Source organism: Amphiura filiformis, chromosome 4, assembly GCF_039555335.1.
Source record: "Amphiura filiformis chromosome 4, Afil_fr2py, whole genome shotgun sequence".
NCBI lineage: Eukaryota > Metazoa > Echinodermata > Ophiuroidea > Amphilepidida > Amphiuridae > Amphiura > Amphiura filiformis.
In genome coordinates, this window is record NC_092631.1 from 64,958,765 (window position 1) to 64,982,194 (window position 23,430).

Below are 23,430 nucleotides of genomic sequence, written 5' to 3' on the forward strand. Positions count from 1 at the left end.
AGAGACAACATTGGCCGGTTATTTTTCACACAGTGACGTTAACTAGGCAATGGCCTATACCTCACACATCAATGGTGAGAGCACTGTGTATTGTGTATAGGAAAATGAACAGTAACTGCAGTATGAAACAGTTAGGTTTGGTGGGTGTTGAAAATAATGTGAGCAATTTAAAACTTGACCCATACCAAATTTGTTGTCAATTTTCAACGACATGCGAGTGGCGACCAGATTTTTTGTTTCTGCACATCATTAGTATTTCGTAGACCCCCACAGGTTGTTTACCTACATATTCATCAACTTTTTATAACATTATGGAGAGAAAAAATTGCTTAGGACCCTCAGTATGATGCTCTGCGAAATGTGGACATATGTTGTACGAAGTGTTCATAAACAAAGAATTCGGGGCTTTATTTTAGGCTCTGGTATCATGGTAATATGATTTGTATATGTTTGTTTAAGGCTTTAACCCGAGAAGGGGAGTTTTTACCACGACCTACGATTTTTTTTACCCTTCCTAAAACAACGCGCGTATTTACACCCAAACGACCTAAGCTAATCGTAAATCCATCCTTTGCGCTCAGTGATACAATTTTTACCCAAGAACCCTACCTTTTTTTATATACATTAGAATCCATGATTTTCATTTCGCTCTTGTAAAATTGTTCAAAGAGCTAATGACTTTATACTTATTAATTCGGTTTAAAAAGTACTTATTTTGGTATCACCGGATAGAGGATAGTTATTCATTGGTACCAAATATAATGGCACATGACGTTTATAATTAAAAATTAAGGGAGTTGCAACATCCCCCTCCCCCCTCCCTTCGTAGGCCATGTTATAACAGTAGTTCTAGGGTTATATGTATTATAATAGAGAAGGCTGGTGAATACATGCCTGTCGCGTAAACAAACTAATTGAAAAATGTATTTCCTGACAGCTCAAGTAGGTCATTGTTGTAAGATAGTTCAAGCTTGACACATGTCACTTCCCACTTCTTTTTGCGAACAACAGCATAATACTCATTTTTGAAATTCTTACCAATTACAGTTTACGAAGGCGGCCAAGCAGCAAAGAAATATGAAAATCAAAAATAAATAGTTTCAAAGGATAATTAAACTTTTGAACAATATAATCATCAGATTGTTGTTCTGTTGCTATCTGGTTGTTGTTCTGTTTATGTTGCTCTATTCGCCACGTGAATTTGCCTATTTGCATATTTGCTTATAGTTTGATCAGCTTGTAATCGGCGGGCTTTTCAACATCGCGGATTAATATCAATATAATTCATTTTGATAATTGTCTGGTGACATCTCGACAGGAGCATCACAAGTTATTCCTAGTAGTTCTATACTTTGTCTACTTTCTTTAACACGCAAAATATAGATCATACAGGTCAATTACATCACTTCAGTTCTAAACGTCGTTAGGCGAAGTGGTACCCCCCACAAGATGATCAAAGTTTTGGTTTTTTTATTATTATTATTATTAATTTGCAACTGATGTGTGATATACATTGCATTTTGTCAACAAAACAATTGAGGCTAATTTTGAAAACACAAAATCCTACTTCTAAGGGGAACACATCCCCACCTTTAGACTTCCCGTTGAGTTATGCATAAACTCGTCCATTGGAAAGTCCATCAACTGAAGAAGCTTTGTCTTGGAAACATTGTCATAGTTTGAAGGTCAGGGTCATGTATCAATTATTCATGCTCCGTTAATACAAAAATATGAAATAATTGAAAACACTGTATGATAACACTAGAAGTCTTAAAGTATTTTTTTTTATCTTTCAAGCAATCAACCGTCTAGTCAACTCCTACGCAACAAACGAGAAAGCAGTTAACCTCTCCTGATAAGATTTGCAACGATATACATTCGGGCTAAATAAAATAGAATTTTGCATATTAAAATTATGTTCAAGTTGATAACAACTTAATGTTAAAGGTGAATGTGATAGCAATCCTAAAGGTTGCAAGATATAACAGAAGCTTATTACTGACGTTTCGTTATAGTTTTACAGGAGGACATTTGCAAAGTTTCGTCGGCAAAAATATGAGTAAAGGTGGGGATTTTATAGCGTTTCTAGTCTATTTATTCTTAAGTTTGTTTAAATTAAAGGTAGAAATTACGAAGCATGGGTCACATGATTCATTATTTTGAGTTAGTGTTTTTCCAGATTGTTTATATTATCACACAATATTTCTTACACTTGCTACTTAAATCGGGGTAAGAAATAATGAAAGCAGATGTTGGCGTTGCTTCTCTGGGCACATTTTATGGTTCTCTGTACAGTATACAATGCACGTTGCACATACCCGACAGCACAACATCTCACAGGATGTATCACCTTCATGGTACATACATTTCTAATTCAGACCGGAAGTCTGAAAAACTAAAGAAACTAAGGAAATAAACCTTGAAAGTTTTTTGAAAACTATACTGCAATCTATCCGTATCATTATAAACTTTACGAATTGCAAGGATGTGGTTGCAATCATGGGACAAATGTTATGCTTGTATCTATTGGATTATGGCTGCATGAACTCTGAAGGGGGACATGACAATACAAAAATGCACTTAAGGGGGTACTACACCATTTGATAAATTTTGTGACTAATTTTTCATTTTTCTCAAAAAATAACAACATAATGGGAACAAAAGTTACGTATATTATAGGGGCAAGGAATCCAATTAGTTCACTGAAATTTCAGTGATTCAAGACAAGTGGTTCATTATATGTGTTAAAAAAATGAGGTACATTCTAGCGGTACCTCTTTTCTTATCATAAAGAATGTACCGCTTGTCTTGAGTCAATGAAATTCCAGTGTAGTAAGTGGAATCCTTATTATTTTGAGAAAAATGCAAAAATAGTCACAAATTTATCAAGGGGTGTAGTACCCCCTTACTTAAGTTTGCTCATATATGTGTATCTTAAAGAACACCATTGAGAAGTGGTGAAATTTGAAACTAGTGACTTGCCACAAATTATCTGTCTTAGACATTCACAGCTATCGTTGATCACGTTGCCTCTACCAATCATACCATCAATATTGAGAGGGCCCAAGTTATCGACCGAGATGCTGACAAGACCACAAAGAAGTCATCTGGATCAGCCTATTCACTTAATAAAAGTTGCATCAGCTGAGATATTTTTAAACCATTTTTACAGCAAAGGTCAATATTAAATTAACTTTGAAAGTAAATTAAATATGACTTCATATTTGTTTTAGAGAACACATGTCACATATATAGCCTACTCAATCGGTCATTTCAAATGTTGAGTTTTAGTTTTGGTTTTGGTTTTGGTCACGTGGTTTCCTATTATCCTGCCTAACCACTTGACTCACAAGATATTGAATTCTTTGTTTCTACCTTTTGTTAAAAACCTAACATTTGTATCATGCAGATTCGGTTTTCGTTTCAGTTTCTTATATGTGGTGTGAAGAAGAAAATTATTTTGTTTGAAGTTACCTGATCTAAGTATACAACAGAAATGTTTAAATTTCGCAGTGCAATATTCACGAGGAGAGAAATCGAGCATGGCAATCTACATTGAAAGACGTGGTTTACAAAATCGAATAAGCCATGGCTATTTTAGCTGTGAAAATATATAGACCATCGAAATATTTGCATTCGACATTACAAAAAGGGCGACTATTGTAATTGTAGGTGTTATAAACAAAATCGATTCATGTCCTTAATCCCATGTACCAGAATCGATGGAAGGCCATTATATGAATTCCAATAAGCTAATGACTTTTACTGAAGCAATTTTTACTGGAAAAAGTAGAAGATAGAGAGGAGAAGAGATTGTGTTTGGTGTGTGGGGGGGGGGGTGTGGGGCACAGTGTCATCGCCCCGATATCTTCATGGCAGAAATCGCCATAGTAGGTTGAATCTACAGCCGCGCATGGCTATTTTGTTCCAACCTGTTTAATAGTTTTGAGACGCATAATGAGCCGAGGGACATCCGACTAAGGCTACTGACAATAATTGACCTCTCTGTGTGTGAGTGAGCATGTATACACCATGAGGTCATCTGTTTTTAGACTGCCTCCACGAGTGAGTGCAGCTAGCCTACGCTGCGTTATAGTTCGGCACATATAAAATCAGAATTTTTGTCAGTTTTTGAGCTCAATACGCACGCTTCTTTCTCAATACGCAAGCTAACGACTATCATATCCTTTCAACACATATGTTCAAGTGCAAGGAAAAAATATGGCTTCTTTAGAATAAAAAAATTACGGGAGATATTCATCATTTTCTATCCCGGTATCCAAAGATTTATCTTCTGAATATCAAATCGTGCATAGCACATTCACGTGTATCGATCCCGTGTATTAATTTTAGTGTCTCTGCTGTACAATGTAATTATTAACCAGGCGATGTCGGTGTGTGGGGGAGATAAGCGCATGGAGAAAGAGAAACAGCATTGGAAGTGAAAAGAGAAGGGGGAGGGGAGGAGAGCTCTAGATAGAGGAGATATCGAATGTAGGGGGGGAGGGGGGAGAAGGACACACTTAGGGAAGTGGTAAGAGGTACGGGTTGTGCTGACCGGGGATAATAAACTAATTCATAATCAAATCATCTCCATGCATAGTTTATGTTTCATACAAACAAACAAAGCCCCCACCCCACCCCCATCCTTCAATATACGCGCATGTATATGATTTCTAGGCCTAGAACTCGGAGTGTAATATGCCACCTTCCATTGAGAGCATCAACTGTCGTCCGCGAGGATAGATTTCCGATTTCAATCATGATAATAATTATGCTAGCACAATAGGCTATTGTATACTTCTGGTTATATACCCTATACTGTGTCCTCCCAGCATAATAGGGTTATGATTGCAGACCAGATCTGCTCTACTTTTTAATCCCTAATGATTTGAAATGAGGGAATGTCTATTGACAAATCACATCTCTAAATCTCGATGTAACTTTTTTTGGGGGAATGCATTTAGTGCCTTTGTTCAATTTTATCCAGAAATATATTTTAGGTATTTGATATAAAAATGTGTACATTTGAAACCAAACCATTTGACCTATGACCTCTTGAAAATCAAAGGTTACCATAAAATGCATGTTTTGGGCAGTTTTGCCACCAAACAACGTAAAGAAAGCAGCAAGTTTAAAGAGCCCTACCTCTGCTTCCTTTATGAAACATGTGATTTAACTCTAGTCCTACGAAACCCCCTAAAGTTTTTCATCCGGTATACGTCAAAAGTACTTCGTAGATCCATCCGTTCATAATGATAAAGCTGCGGCCTGAACCGGGGGTAGGACCTACCATCAAAAATTACTATAGGGAAGGATGGCGAGGCCCATCATAGTTTCTACAATAAAATGCATGCTTTTTATTTTGCTCTTGTAAAACTATTACAAGAGATATCGATCATTTACTTTTTTAGGTTGAAATAGTCATTTCCTGTCATATTTAGGCGAAAATCCGGTGAACATTTAGCAAAAATCTATTTTGCCTACGCTTTTGTACATAGCCAAAATTTCCCAATTTCGCAACGGATCCGCCTACATTATGTCGTCATTAAGTGGGGAATGTTTGTATTTATTTTGGTGTCACTGGATAGACGAGACTTGTTACTATACCAAATCGGTACCAACTATTGTAACAGTATAATGACGTTTATAACAGAAAATTAGGGCGGTTGCAACACATTCGTAACCCATTTTACCAACAAAAAAAGGAGGGTTAACTTTATCATCAATTTTTTAAAAATTTCCAGAAGTGTTATGTATCTTTACGGAGCCTTTGAAGTTACATGTTACATTTTTGGAAATTATTTCGAGATAATAAAATTATCCCGGGATAAGATCTCGAGATAATAAAATTATGCCGGGATAATACAATTATCCCAAGATCTTTCTCTACCACAAGCTGTGTCCCGGCTGTGTAATAGGGCTGCGAATAACGTAGTTTAGTAGCAGTGCTGGCACGGTGCATGATGGGAGCACACCACTAAATCAATGCGCCATTTGTGTAACCCTAATGAGTTCCGGTAAAATACAAAAACTTTTTGAGCGATAATCGGCTGGTCTTTAGACTAATAATCAGAGACTGTAAGCAAATCAACGATCAAATAATTTTTAATATTTATAATCCACCAATGAGAATGTATATAATAAATAATAAAAAGCTAACTTTTATTAGTTACTTTAATGGAAAAATAACCATTTCATAATAAGATTCAAGATTTAAGATCGACTTTAAAAAATAGCACAAGAATACATTAAACTAAATCATTTACATATTTAAGAAAATAATGTCAGTCAAGTTTACTTTTTTTCTCAACTGAGAATTCGGGGCCTAATAGCGTCATCTAAAGATAAAAGCGGTCCATAGCAAATAGCTCAGTTATATTGCACTAAAATTGATGAAGAAAAACAAGATCAATTTAAATGGACTTGAAATATATTTGTTCGTTAAAAAGTGACAGCTGAATTAAGGGATGTGTAATGGGCATGAACCTGGTTTGGATTCCAGAGGTAGTGTACCTGTAACAGACACAGCCACCAGAAAAGGGCCAGTTTAGATCGCGCGCCAAATAAGTTTGCAGTTCAGAAATTGCATTTTTTTCTGAGCGTTGAAAAAAATAGGCAGAGCTGGGAATCGAACCCGGGACCTCCCTTTTATTAAACTCAGTGCGTAACCACTAAGCCAACTGTCTATTAGCTGTGAGAAGTTTGATAGTATAGTAATCCTTGATATTGCTGAATAGAATAAATCAATACCGATAGGCCTATTTATCTAATGTACGATGCTATTCAAAATTAATAGACGTTCCATAGGGCCTATAAACTAGGAATATATTGTGAAATGACTTTCAAGTTATCAACAATCAATAATAAACCGATGAATAATGGAATATTACTAATTACTTGCTAATCTACCAAATAAATAAATCAGTGAATAAATAAATAGACATAGGCCTAAATAAATAAATACATACATAATGCAGAATGCATTTTAGTTATATAGAAAATTCCAAACATTCTATTATTATTGTCTGCTATGCACGCAAAGGACATGTGCTTTTAATATCCGCGCCTAATCAATAATGGGTCTTTCACCATGCTCACACGATGTTAAACTACTGACTGTATCCCTGTAGGATCATCTACTGACCAGGTGCTATAGCAACTCAGTAAAGTGGATGCTTTTACAGTACCCAATCAAGTCTACATATCAAGGTCAAAGCAGGGCATTTACAAAGGTCAGCGTTTCCAAAGAAGTATAGCATAGATGTTGACGCAAGCTTCCGTGCGGGAAACATAAAAACATACTCGCCAGTCGTGGCCTTTTTATGAGATTTGATACGGCGCTAAAGTCTATAGCTGTTCCAAAATCAGTTCCAGACCCGGTTTCCAGACGCAAATGTGTATGTTGTTACAAGGAATTCAAAGTAATTTTATCATCAAGTGACCCACATAGAGGAATACGACATCTATCGTGAATCAATCTGCATTCTGTTGCCTGCAAAAGCCGACGATCAGGTAAAATTTCTAAAAGCAGCGTGACTAAATATTCGTGTTAATTTCATGATAAGCTTAAAACGCGTTGAAAACGCCAAATTGCAGTCACAAAATATATAATATTAGTAAATCACCAAAGCAAATGGTAACGTAGGTATGTGGAAAATAACTGCAATAACAATAACAAACTATGTGCCCAAAGAGTTGTCTTTGGCATGTCGCTTTTTTGAAATATTACCAAAAATATCAAATTTTGGAAAAACGCCCCAAAATTTAAAACAAACACGAACCTTCCAAAATAAATACATATTCGCACTCAGCCGCCCAGTGACTACCTGCCGCTGTGATTTGGGGTAACTCGTTGCTTCTCCTCTCCAGATATCTGTACTTCAAGTTCGCCCATACCCCACGCCTTAAGAGGTAGAAACATTTGTGTACAATTGTGTAAATTCAAACAAAACTATTATTGTTTAAAACGATAAAAACACTTGACTTATGAGATGAATAATTTAAACTACTTATTCAGAATATTGTGTTTCTGTAGCAAATGGATGTTGACCCTAAAGTGATAAAATATTGATTTTGAGATATAGCCACACAAAGGGAATATTTTCTTTTGATTCCTGTTGTTTTGGAAACTCTTTTTAAATCGCTCATATCTTTGGAACTGGTTGTTTAATTTCAATGGTGTTTTCTCCTAAATCCATATTTGTAAATGCTTTTTACTATCTCGGAAATCGAGCCAAGAAAGTCAAATTTACACTATTTTAGCACAAAATGAAGATGCCATTTCAAAAGAAGATTCGCATAGCAAATCTGGTCAATTTCTGCCCGGTGATATACAAATATTTTAAGCACGACTTTTAAATTCCAACTTCAAATATTTTTTATACCACTATATGGACATACCATCATCGGGAGACACCAGGAGACACGTTGAAATATCCCCTGACACAATATATCTCAACAGCACATGGAACTGCAGAATAATGTGGTGAACAACGTTAATTCACTCTGTGTGCTACACCATCATTATCGTAGCTCACACAAAATATTGATTCTATTTGCCATGCGTACTAATATCATGTGATAACTAGGTTTATCACGTGACTTAGACAAGTTAGCCGCGAGGTAAAACTGTTGGTTGCGCTATTTTGCGTCAGAGTGTACTCGTAACGTGTCCGATTGATTAGACGTCGCTTGTGTTAAAATATGTTGGACAAAGGCTTATCTACTGTGAACTTGTAAGCCGGTACTTAGCTACCTTGGAGATTTGATATATAAATTGTGAACACATACGTCAGTGATTTGAACTAAAACCCAGTAATCTGTTTACATTCATATGTGGACCGTTATTCCAGGTAAGTTGCTTATATAACATGTATAATGTGTTTTCAATTAGAATTTTACACTATGCATTTTCCTACGTATTTGTAAACAATTTTCTTCATATATATCATTCAACCTTATTCTTAATTATATTAGGTTCATAATTAGCTGAAATGCACGAAGTAATTTTGTTAATGGTGCGCCATGGTATAAATTGATGAGATAAACTTACCCGGAATCTTACTCTAAAATGATTGAAAAGCAATATCCAAATAAGGCATTTATTTTCTAATCAAGACGTGTTTTAGGTGACACTTGCCAACAAATTTGCTGTTTGTTACAAGTGCCATGAATATAAATCAAATTTCAATTCAAACTGACGGAAGTGAGTTATATACTAAGTATTATGATATTCCGTTGAATTGATATTTGTGATTTATTTACTTCACATCTGCCAAATACTTCCATTAAAACATATAAGGGTTGATATCTACTTGACTTTGCATTATTTTGTTTTTTATTATTCATAGTGTTTCTTTAAAAATGGAGGACAGATATATATTTAAGATTTTCAAGAGTCAAATAACTTACAACTGCAACACTGTTAACACGTCCAATAATTTCTATGCTAAATATACCAAGCTTCTTTTCATCTATTCTACCTTACACTATGATCGTTAATTTAAAATACTAAAACTATGATATCAGTGAATTAAAAATGAAGCGGATCAGGGACCTCAGCTGTAATTGTTATTATAGCTTGATCAGCTCGTAATAGGCGGGAAATGTTAGGCTTTTACCACTACGCTGAAAAGTAGACCCACGTTAAGAGTGCTGTTAGTTGTCCTGTCTGGTCTATATTTTGTGTGTTAAAGAAAGTATGACTTGGATTAATAATTCGCGATGCTTCTAGCGAGATGTCACAAGAAAATTCTCAAAATAAAATATTTTGGTATTAATCCACGATGTTATAAGGGCCGCCGATTACGAGCTGATCAAAATATAAATAGAGATATCGAAAGGCTGAAAGAGTGCATGTTTCTGCAAAGAAGACCAGTCCAAAAGGTGTGCTTGTAGAAAAAAAAAGTGTCGCTTTCCTTTAAAATAAGCAGATCCGTTTGCCAAAAGGATGTGTAATGCTATTGTCTTAGTGGTGCTAGTTAATATATTAATAATATGACTGATCATAGAACAGGGAAAACGCGGACCGTTTGGAACGTATGTACATTGAATGCATAGCATGAAAGACGTCAAATATTATTAAAGCAACAGAAAAAGAAATGAAAATAATAATAATATGAAACAACAAAGGTGTACATTATAAAGTATGCGGCTCGTTTTACAGTAAAGTAACCTAAATTAAATTACTGACAGTAAATTAACTGACTCTGTGAACGAACACATGACAAAAACTATGACTTTACATACTTTTTAGTGGATGCAGAATATTCGATGTAATATCTACATTATTTAATCTATTCCCATTCTATGTTTGATGACGTAAAATCGATAATATATTTCTACCAGATATTATACGTGATATATTATCGATTTCACGTCATAAAATATTGGTTATAACTGAAATATTACTGGAAATAGAATGGGACCAGATTAAATAATGTAGATATGTTACACCAAATATTCTACATCGAATACTCGGAGTCTGTAGCGGCCTTTTCTTGTATAATATTGCCATGGGTCTTTACTAACCCCCGCAACTAGCATCAGGAGTGTCAATTATAATATTGAATAGGATTTAAACATGAAACCAGAATTATATTATTTATAAATATAATTAACATAAATAAATGCTGATTAATTCAGTTATCCCTTTACGATTATGCTTACCAGAGCGTTTTTATGGAAGAAACAGTTGTCATCTTTAAACTCTTAGGAAAAGTAGCAGACAATAAAATGAGATACTATTATCTTATAATCGAGCATATACCATGGCTTTTCAGTTCAAAACTGATTTGTGAACGCGCAGATAACTATTTTATACCTCTAAAGTTTTGTCCGAATTTAGTATCCCTTGAAAACAATGAAGTTGTTCTAGAAGAAGATCTATTTTCTTTTTTCTTTATTTTTTATTGCTGTTGATTTCTTGTCTCTATATGTGACTACACGTACGGTAGCGAGCAAAACCTCCTGGAGAGTCACGGCGTCCTACAGTTTTTAAGACGCCTATGAGCATTCAACCTACATGTCCCTTAACTATATAGTAAAAAGATGTGAGACATTACATCAGATGATCTGAGAGACTTTAGCATTTTGAAACTGAAGAATGTTTTTTGTTGTTGTTGTTGTTGTTGTTGTTGTTGTTGTTGTTGTTGTTGTTGTTGTTGTTGTTGTTGTTGTTGTTGTTGTTGTTGTTGTGCCGCTAGATACCATCGGACGTCATCAGGCATCTGATATAATTAAAGATAGATAATTATACCGTATTATGATTAGACAATCAATGTGTGCTTAATCCCTCTCTGTGTATTAACGGCAATTGTTATTTTCAAATTATTTCATTGATTCAATTTAAAACAACCAGCTGTGGAAAATGCCATGAATGAATGCAAAATGGCTGAACATAATTAGATTATTATTTTCTATCGGCGGATTTAAACGTCATTTTAGTATTACTATTTTTGTATTATACTTTAAACACGATTTGGTTCAGATACCAATACAAATGCTGGAGCACGTTCAGCCTTTACCCGAACAGCCCATAATGTGATAAATACCATTATTGACGGATCATAGAAGAAGGTATTTTGTGGCAATTACATGTGGAAGTGGCAATATTCATTAGCACACCACTTTAACGACACGCACCGATTCAATTATTACAAGAACAGAAAGGATATTTATGCCTCAATATTTTACTTTGAATGTAAGAATTCCTTGTATAATAAATATAGTACCAATGTTTATCTAAGAGGCCTGACAATCAATACTTTCATTTGACAGATTTGACCTGTTCAAAATTATTAGTTCAAATAATTATAATTATGTCATACGTTTCATATTGTCGAAGCTTGTATATCCACTACAAACCGTATTTTATTTTTTATCTACATATGCTATTATTACTGTTCGGATACGTTTGTTTTATAAATCTCAGAATTGCTTATTTCCTTCACATTGCCATAGTCAGTTGATATGGATAGTATAATCAAGTTATATAGTTCATAGAAACCGTGCTACTGCACCTTTTTGCTTGAATAAAATCATTTTAAGGTACTGTGCTTATTCAAATAATTATTTAGATTTTAGTTTGTCGCAGTATAACAAAACATTTTTCGACCAAAGTACTACAGCCTTTGTAATCTGTAACAGGTGGAATATTCTATCAAAATCCCAGATGGTGTTTAATATGCATGCCAACATCAACAGTTGTACAAGAGTGCACGTGTAATGTTCATGCCTCCTAAAATGGTGACAGTATTGGGTTACTGTATCAATGTGCAGAAAACAAAATTAATACACAAACTTATTTGAAGCTTGTGTTTTGATTACGTGTTGTTCATTTATAATCACTTGCGTACATCGATTTAAGCAAATCAATACCCAAGCAAAACCCATGATATGGTTGTTTGTCTATCATTTTTTTGTTTTCTTGTATTTTTATTTTTATCTAATGTTGTTTACATAAGGCCTTATGTATTTCTTAACATCTAATACGATTTCTAGAATAGGAGTGATACAAATATTTTAATCTAATTAGTAGGTGTCTAATTAAAGACTTATTGTTAATCTGTGGAAGACAATCCTCTTGAAACAGAAATGTCAAATATTGACTCTCTCCGAAGGAAATTATCAATTAAGATATCGATTGTTATGTTATTTGCACATTTCGTTGCCAGCATATGTATTGTGTTTTTAATTAACTGGTGTAAGGTGTATTGCAAGCGGACATAAAAACAGACCGACTTACCTGCTTCCAACATAAGCTAACAACAGGCTTGACCATAGCTCACGATCTTTCCAATATTAAACAGGCTTTGTACAGCAACAATGTTACACCTGCCCTGAGGATGCATAAGCACTTATTCCTTTTATTACATTAACATCATCCAATGCCTAGATGCACACTAAAATTGTTAACTTATATCACATAGTATCTTGTTAAATCAAATCATTTCACTCAAATGAAAGGTCGTATTATCGACTTTCATGTGTTTCGTTCCTACACTGTATTTTAATCGATAATGTTATTTAATTGGGCAATTTTGTACTTGGCATTTGATGTGCGTGCCCAAATTAAAACACATTTTTCAAATCAAGAATTGTTTCTACACGGTCTATGTACGACGTATAAGGCTTATTGGTTTTGGATGGGTGGCATTGTTTTCTTTCGCTATAAAAGCTATTCGTTAGTATGAAACGTGTTTCATATTGAAGCAAAAATCTCTTCAAATATTATCGACAATGTTGGTCACCAATGCAGGATTTTACTAGAGTGTTTATTTTATATAACGGACAACGAATTTTCGAACAATACCAATGAAAGCACAAACTGCATTTCGTTTTAAATGCAAATTAAGCCATTTTTACAAACATAACAAAAAGTTTATAAACTAGGGATTGCAATTTAGCATCTTAAAAGAAAATAATAATCTCCTTACGTTCGGTTCCGATCAAGGAAACATCCGATTGTTGACTTTACTTGCATGTCAAAATGCCTCGACCTACCAATCTACCCTCTCCCCCCTTCACCACGATACTTGGTCTGCTTGATATTTCGTCCGAAACTTCAATATTTCACCTAGATATGCTTGAGATTTAAAAATCAAATTTTGTTCTTAGTTTTTTGTTTTTTGTTTTTGTTTTTGTTTGTTTTGTTTGTTTTTTGTTTGTTTTGTTTCCTTTCTGTTTCATTTTCATTTAATTTCTTCAGCGTTCCGTGGCAGAATTACATCAAATCCAAAGTATTTTTAAAATCAATATAAGAAATATAAGATATCTGTAACTACATAACTATGATTAGATAATTCTATTTGTGCTTAATCCATCTGTTTATTTTTATTATTTTAAATAATTTAGTTGTTCAATTTAAAACAACCAGCTGTCGAGGATGCCAGTATGAATTCAAATCGGCTGAACATAATTAGATTATTATTTTCTATTGGGGAAGTTGAACGTCATTTTTGAATTTCTATTTTGTTATATACTTAACACGATTTGGTTCAGACACAAATTCAAATGCTTGAGCACGTTCAAATTTTACCCGAACAGCCCATAATGTGATAAAAACCATTAATGACGGATCATAGATGAAGGCAGTTACATGTGTAAGTGCCAGTATTAATTAGCACACCACTCAGATGACATACACCGATACAATTACCAGCACAGAAAGGATATGCATCAGTATTTTATTTTGAATATAACTATGGTAAGATCGTTAAGAAGTCCTTAAGCCAATCTTTGTATAATTACACAAACGTGTATAGCAGACTGACCACCAAGACTTCCATTTGACCTGTTTAAGGTTACATACCACTAATTGGCCTGGGCGATACATGGAAATACGACGAGTAACTATTTGTTTGCATGGCATCTGAAAAGACTGCATTAAAATTGCTGAAATTGATTAAGTTATATAGCCAAAAAAGTACTTTTTAGGATTTGATGCTTCAAAATGGTATTATATGACATTTTTGTTGTAATACTACCAAAATTCATACGCATGGCTTCGGTTTTTAGTAAATATTTGCCCTACCATATTGTAACTTTCAGCTTCGAGGGCGCACTGCCATTTTAAGGTGTTTACGGTTCAGTGCGTAAAAACAAGAAAAGTCTCAGGTCAACCTCTGTTGAGTTTTTGATCATTTGGCATCTAAATCATATAGTTTCACCTGATATTAGTGGCATTTAACTGTGAGAGTTCTGAATATGAGAAAATTCCACCCGAAATTAGCCATTTTCCCATTGAAACCCGTGTAATAAATAATTAGTGGTATTTAACCGTAAGATAATTGTAGAAGCTTGTCATTGCCTTTTCATGTGTGCTAAATTTAATTCAATTCAAACTGATCTAAATTAGCTATAGTATTACTGTTGGAATTCGCTTGGTTTTTTTTTTAAATCTCAGAATCGTTGATTGCCTTTATACATTGTCATAGTTAGCTGAAATGGAGAGCATAATCAAATAATTCAGAGAAACCGTGCATAAAATAATTTAAATGTAGGGTGCTTATTCAAATATAACATATTATAGTATAATTATAATAGTGTAATATATATTATAGTATAAACAGAATGTTTTACATAATAAGCTCTCTTTTGCACAGGTGTGTTCAAGTATAACATCATAAACAAATACCACACTGGATCATTGCTAAGGACATATATAGTAATGTTTTATTCCCATTTGCTATTTCCAATTTACTGAATTGGTACCGGATAACGTTTCAGCTTTTGAAAACGTTTTAGCTCTTTGAGTCATGGTTTGCTTGTCATTATTATTTTGTTTTTTTTAATTTTATCTAAGGCTTTTGCATAAGGCATTTCCTAACATCAGTAATGACATCTAGAACATTGGTGATACAAATAATTCAATCTAATTAGTAAGCGGCTAATTAAATGCTTATTGATAATCTGTGGAAGACGATCCTCTTCAAACAGAAATGTCAAATATTGACTTTCTCCGAAGGAAGATATCAATTAAGATGTCGATTGTTATGCTATTTGCCAATCTCTTTGCCAGCATGTGTATTGTGTTCCTAATTAATTGGTGCACGGTACTTGTAATGCAAATGGACATAAAAGGGGCCGTCTTTCCGGTTTCTACCATAAGCTAACAACAGGTCACGATCTTTTCAATAAAAAGAACAGGCTCTGTACAGCAATAATGTCACACCTGCCTTTAGGATGCATAGGCACTTATTCCTCTTATTCTATTAACATTTCCAATGCCTAGATGCACATGAAATTGTTAACTTCCATCACATCGTATCACGTTGAATCAAATAATTCCAATCAGTGAAAGGTCGTATACTCGGCTTTTATGCGTTTGGTTCCTCCACTGCATTTAAACCGATAATGTTGCTTAATTCAATTGGGCAATTTTGTACTTGGCATTTAACGTGGAGCAGAAGTATTGCTCTCGATGTGCGTGTCCAAATTAAATCAAATTCTTCAAAGCAAGTATTATTTCTACTTGGTCTATTTTTCAGCTATACATATCATGCATGGATACCAGCAGGGCTTATTGCTTTTTTGGATATATTGCAGTGTTTTCTTTCAGTTATTTGTTAATATGAAACGTGTTTCATATTGAAGCAATAATCTGTTCAAATAGTAACAACAATGTTGGTCACGAATGTAGGATTTTACCAAAGCAATAAAAGGTTTATTTATGAAAGACAACGATTTTAAAATTATTTAACCGAACGAAAGCACAAACTGCATGTACATTTAAAGTACATTAAGCAGCTTTATACAAACATAAAAGATTATAAAGTTATATTTATCAAAGAAGGGATTGCAAGCTGAGATGGAGACCAGATTTCCACATTAGACATGTTGGGTATTTTATTTGCCTTTTGAACGAGAGGCCTCGGTTTAAAAATACTAAACCCGCTTGACCAATCTTGAAAAGACAGAGCAGATGACCCGTGATAAATACAGTTTGCTCTGCTAAGGATGACGTGCGATTTTCAGCTACACTAACTTGTCTAACCTGTAAAAATGCCCCCAACTCGTGACCCCCTCCTCCTTCACCATCTGACTTGGCCTGCTTCCAGTTTTGGTCAGCGTTATCTCGCCATTATCTTGCCTTGATAACTTGGAAAAAATTAAGCATTTCTTCTTTTTTTCTTCAGCGTCACGTAGCAAACTGACACTGCCGATTGAATATTACACGTGATGGTTAAAAATACTGTTTCTCCTTGACCCGTACCCTGGTTTTTATTTAGTATTCTATAACAGACAAAGATCTTCCATTTCTAAAAACCTTTATTTCAGCATAAAGTACGACAAAAATAGAAAAGAAACTTTCGAAGTGTTGATATCCACACTATTTGCTTCAAACATATGACACTTTACACCTTTTTTGGGTCGAAGTCATTTCATAAATAAAAAACAGGTCGGTGAATAGAGGAAACCGTGTTTTTACGCTCGACATTAATCATTAATCATATACGATACTCTGGGAAAAAGTAAATCTCGTGATGAATGCCGTGTGTAAAATTCAGCAGAAAAGAAACTAGTCCACAGCGGATGGAAGCGATCGCGTCGTCACGGAGTATGTAGCGCGTTCTATAATAATACGCGAACGAGATCGCAGTACGCGCAACTAGAACGCTTCGTTCATTTCAGAAAAACAAGATGGCGGCGTTGACGTCACAATGACTACATCTCACAGAGGAGTAAGATAAGACAGAGAGCGTACCACCAGTCAAAGTCTCCGCCTCATCCGATAATGAGGGCCGATTGTTCCATGAAATGCAACAGGTGAGACTGCTACGCAATTACCGCGTATTTTCATGGTCTATCGCGTAATCGCGAAAGCACGCAACGCTATATTGCGTATACGCGAAGGCACGCAGCGCTGGCGTGATTGTTAGACACTGCACGATCGAACAATCGGCCCTCATGAATATGCGAGAACTTACCGTATACAATACACGGGGACTTTGACTGATGGTACGCGCTCTGTCTTATCTTACTCCTCTGTGCTACATCTATTAAGAGGGCGCACCACCAAATCACTCCACGATTTATGTACCAGTGAAATTCGGTTAAAATAGTCCACCGCTTATTTCAGCTTGTTGCGGCTTTATTTTCTAAAGATATTGTCAAAATTCGCACTTTTTCAGCTCATTTGCTTCCGACAAGTGTCTACATGAAGGAATCTGAGAAAAAATCCCAATATTTTATTTCAGAGGTGAAGTTTTGATGCGAATTTGAACAACGTCCGGTTTCAAAAATTGAGTGATTTTTTAGGGTTAAATTTGCACCTTTTTTCTTTGCGGCCAAAAAAAGTAGATGGTCACCAATACTGTTAAAAGAATAATATTCTACACGTGATAAGCTTTAATTTTATACCAAACTTTTTATCTATATTACGTTTTTGCAGTGACAAAACGCCATCCAAACGTGCGTATTTTCCTGTGTAATCCAATGGCGCAATCATTGGTGGTGCGCTCTCTTATAAGCGGCTTTTATAGTGTGTTGCTATGTTCGCGCATTTTTACAAAAAACACACCATAGAATAAGGGCGGAAGTCTTAATAAATCATTTTATTTTATTCGCAAATGCTTGAAATAACATTTGTGATTAGTTTTAGCAATATTTTTTTTTATTTATCCAAAAATACAAGTCTCTGACGTTAAGAAAAGCATCAAAATCTACTTATATGAGCGCTTTTGCTATAGATTTATACCAAATGAGAATAACGTACAAAACTTATATTTTTGCTTAAAATGCCAAAATCACTAGGCCTAGTTTGAAGACAGAGAACGAGAGGGGGGGGGGGGGGGGAATTTGACTCAATTACGTAAATAGGCCTATATTTAAGGTATTAAAAATATTTGTACACACATAAAGTACTTTTCACAATTAAAAAATTAAAATTTTGCAGTGACAAAACGCCATCCAAACGTGCGTATTTTCCTGTGTAATCCAATGGCGCAATCATTGGTGGTGCGCTCTCTTAAATAATTTTTTTACATCAAGATATTTCAATACTGAATGGGTCCGCACTTTTGCGTTTGCGCGCGAAACTCGTAGCGAGTTACGCGGCATGCAGGCGCGCGGAAAACAAAGCAGGCGTAATTGATTAAGTTATGCATTTTGTTGTTTTGTACCTCCGGCAAACATGATGAAAATGGTTATACTAACGACTGGTTTCCAAATGATACTACCAATATGTTTATTTTGATTCATATTATATTATAATACTAATAATAATGGCTTTTTTTCGTGTGAAAAGAGAATACACCGCACTCTGAAATAAATGAATGCTAAACCCAAACAGCGTCCTCTACAATTTTATTTTTCAAAAATCACATATTTGGCTATTTGCATAATGATAATACTATAACCAAATCAAACTAATTAGTTTAACATTTCGGGAAATCATTAATCCGTGGCAAAACATATTTATCACACCTTAATTTTATTAAACGAATATCAAACTTTCAATGTTTGATTAGGCGTAGCAATCGGGACTGTTGACTGGAGATCCAACATGAATTCACTTTTGTTTTTCATCAGTACTCCTCTTCTTTTTTTCTTGCAAATTTATGAAGTACATAAATATGTTCATCACCTCATGTCCTGAACTTATAAAATATCTCTACCTACAAAGTGCTTTTAAACCATTTTAGTATATCATTTTAGCCCTATATACGTTTTTGTTTACCTGTTACTATGGGATTATAGTAATAACTCAGTACAGGCTGTATCAAAATGATTGGTACCCATCAGTTTTTAGTGTTTGCCAAGCCTGCTTCTTCAATATGCAACATTTTGATCCTCTTGAAAAGCCCAGGATTTATAACATTCATCTATAAACATAACATTCATCTATAAATAAGTTCGCTCCTATGTTTCCTTTTGATATGGAAAGCTTGTCTATAATCATTGGGAGTTGATGGGTACCAATCAATTTGATACAGCCTGTATGTGTGCCTCATAACAAAACATACTTTATTCTATTCAAGGAGTACTTGAATAGGTTAAATTATATCTTTTGTTATACCATCTTCAGACGGTGGTCAACCAGGCATGTTAAAAGATCTCTGCCACAATGAATGGTATAGCAAATTTAATACTATATTATCCTCTATCATGTGTTGTTTGGAAAAGAGATTTCTATAAGGCTATAGGTAATCATAGGTCAGGTTATAGGTGTTACGAGTCGCACTGACTCAAGGCCAAAATCACCTTTTACCCGAACTCACACGAATGCACAACACAAATACACTGTTTGATTAAGCTAACAAAATCTAAGTCTTTAATTGAAAACAAAGTATGATTGGTACATATAACAACAATATTGCATAATACAATAAAATCACACACTCACAGGTTTATTCTATCAGTACTTAACCAGCGGTCTTCTTGTTGGTGATCATAGAGTTCTTGCAATGTTCTGGACGACTGATGTATATATCCTTATTCACTAGCCCTGCGAAAATCAGCGAAGTCCATTGTACACTTGCGTTTATAAATCTCCTTGCGTATGAAATCCTCACACGAAAATGATGCTGCTCTCTCCAATCACTTATCTTCTTGCGCTGCTTTCTCCAAAAATATATCTCCTTGCGCTGCTTTCTCCAAAAAATGGTGTTTCTTTCACCAATCACTCTTTCGCCTGGGAACAGGCTTCTTTAACACTGCTCCGCTGTATTTGACAGATGTGTGGCTTTTATAAACCCAGCAAACTCCAGCAATTCGACAGAAGGATTAAAATCCTTTGATGAGGAAGAGCACATTTGTGTACTCGAAATCTGCTTCGTTGCTGTGTTAAAATAGCTCAATTATTGGCTATGTAAACTGGTTAAAATGTACTTCTTTTTTTAAGCACGAAAGACCAACACACACATGTGGAGTTTTACCATCTCCCATGACATTCTGTAATCAGCAATCCCCAACTCTCACATTTTATACTTCCAATCTATTAATAGACCATTCTGTCACATTTACTTCCTGGGGGGACTTTCCAAAATGATCTCCATTTCACAATCCAAGGGATTTTCCCAAGATTAATTATACACATTAACCTTTCTCATTACATCACTTCCTGGGGGTTTATACTATGGTGCAATACATTGAACTGGGGATTTCCAAGTTACATAGATCTGACTTTGTTTACAATAATTTGGGGGGAATTCCAAAATGACTTTCCACACCAACTCTTGCAAATACAAGTGGGTTTCCCATCTCATGAAATGCTTTCAGCTTGTAAACAAAGTTAAATAGTTAAATTAAATTACTCAGGGCACCTCACATAGGTCACCTGGTTGAGGTCAAATTTAGGCATCCACTTTGAACAACATGTGACATATCAACATAGCTATAATGAGGCATCTATGTTGATATTTGATCTAGTTTGTCTTTTACTGGATATATAATGCTATAATGGACAGAATAACATTTCTTGGGAATGGAAGTATAAATGGTGAGTACAATTTAGATTGTCTAGATTGTCTGGACAAACAAAAATAAAATAATTGGTACCAAAATCACAAAAATGAAGCTTATGAAAAACTGCTTAATCTGATGGTATAGGTGAAGAGAAATGCAATTTTTTCAACTGTAGTTTGGTTGTGGAAACTTTTTACCTATGCCTTAATTAGATTTCAGTGAAATAATGTCACTAGTTAAAAATACAAAATATATCTCAACATTGAAAATAGAAGCATATTAACCAGTTCGTTTGTTGATAGGTGTGGAGCACTGAAAATCACCAGCTAGCAACACGTATCCAAAAAATTTAACGAAATCCGTTGATAGTAAGCTTTCCAAAATGAAGTGAATTTAAAACATCGGTGATGTACCACCTTTTGGCTTCTACCTGTAAAAGCAATTAAGCTACATTGATACCGATGCCACCAATAGAACGAGAAGATTTTGCATACTACTTTGTCCATTTTTTTATTCTCATTTCTTCACAAAATGCCAAAAAATACCAAAAAAATGCAATGGGTATAGTACCCCCTCAAGTGGTCGAGCTTCTAGTGGGGAATGGGGCTGGCTAAGACGAATACTTGCTCCCGTAATCACATTTTGCCGTGTTTTACATCTCTGCTTGTGAATCTGATTACCCACCGGCTACTTCCTTTGTTTCTCCGGCTACTCCCAAAAATTGATTCATCCCTGCTTTAATTTGAAATACATTATATCGCTCTTAGCAATAACACCTTGAAAGTGTAACATGTTCCTAAGCTACCTTTTTGCACACACTTAAAGACGATGAGGAAAGGTGCTGCCATGCTGGAAAGATGATGTATAAGAAAATTGCGATTGTGAATATGAAAGAACTAGACGAGATAAATATTTTAAGTGCTTGGTCTGTGGAAATTTCAGAAAAGCTTATAAGGTTTAGCTACGCTTCGATAAAACGGTATGTAAAAGTTATCCTCTTTTCGCTCCCCATACTGTATCTAATGTTTCTGTCAATAAAGAAGGCTAAAAATAAGTGCACTGGCTTCTCCAGTTTATTTTAAAAAGCAAATACTATAACCCCGCCATGATCCTTGCATAAAACATTAAAGAAAACATGTGACAAAGTCGTAAACTGGAGTAACATATCCAAGTACTCTTGACTTGTCTGCTTGTTTAATCATCTGATTGGCATATTTTCCCTCAGAGCAAAATAATTTTATAAAAAATATTACATAAATAAGAAAACATGTGGCAGGAATTCAGAGATCTTGACTTAAATTTGAGAGGACGTTGACTTCGATCTTTTTTATCCAACTTTAAAAATCGGAGGAGATATTATGAAGAATGGAAAAGATTGGTAAATATTTTCTCTAATATTCAGTCTGTATGCGATACTAATAATCAGTCTATATGAGACTGAATATACGACAGTAAATAGCGTAATAGTTAGTATTTTCAACGTAGTTAAGAAATATGTGACACTACAGAATTTTAAAAAAAGCCGAATGTTGGTAAATTAAAAACTGAAATGAGGTATAGGGCTGGCTGGGTGTAGCTACGAGGTGTTAGCTCACAGACAATATTACGGGGTGTTAGCTCACAGACATTATTACGGGGTGTTAGCTCACAGACAATATTACGGGGTGTTAGCTCACAGACATTATTACGGGGTGTTAGCTCACAGACAATATTACGGGGTGTTAGCTCACAGACAATATTGCTCAAAGACAATATTGTTCAATACTCCAACTATGTTGGAATTCTGCCTCAGCACCACCTACTTTGTTTTCCGGGACAATTACCAACAATGTGGGTGGTTGTGATATGGGCAGTCCGGTCAGTCCGGTTATCGCAAACCTGTATATGGAACGTTTTGAGTTCACCGCCTTGCGCAATTCACCTGTTAAACCATCCGTATGGCTACGTTACGTGGATGACACATACGTAATCATTCGCGAAACCGATTTCACGGAGCATATTAACAGCCAGAACTCGCATATCAAATTCACAAGTGAATCGGAAGTTAATGGATATCTCGCCTTCTTGGACACCAAAGTTTCACGAAACGCTGACGGATCCGTGAGTACCTCTATCTACAGAAAACCCACACACACGGATAAATACCTCCATTTTGATTCACACCATCCAATCGCCCATAAACTAAGTGTCATCAGGACAATATTTCACAGAGCTGAAATCGTGGTGACAGACCCCGAGGAAAGGGTAAAGAAAGTCGAGCATATTACGTCCGCCTTAGGACATTGGGGATTTCGCAATTGGACTTTCGGTTTGGCTAAAGCCAAGGACAAGCGCCAAGAACATTCCTGACCCCCCTACTACAGCCAATCAAGTAGAGGGCAGGAAACTATCAACTTATATCACCCTACCCTATATAGAAGGGCTGTCTTATGGTGTTGCGACAAGCTTCAGTTGTGGTTTACGAGATCCCCTGCGGCGAGTGTTCAAGTTCGTACATCGGCCAGACCGGTAGACAACTAG

At 35.2% G+C, this 23,430-nt stretch overlaps 1 protein-coding gene across 3 annotated transcripts in view; it reads left to right on the forward strand.

Annotated features, from left to right (window-relative positions):
- Positions 1-8,663: 8,663 nt before the first annotated feature.
- LOC140151202 (PDF receptor-like) overlaps positions 8,664-23,430 on the forward strand; it is a 280,133-nt gene continuing 265,366 nt past the window's right edge. For all 3 annotated transcript variants that reach the window (XM_072173457.1, XM_072173458.1, XM_072173456.1), the window contains exon 1: positions 8,664-8,855. The gene's annotated coding sequence lies outside the window, so the exon portion shown is untranslated. The remainder of the gene's footprint in view (positions 8,856-23,430) is intronic.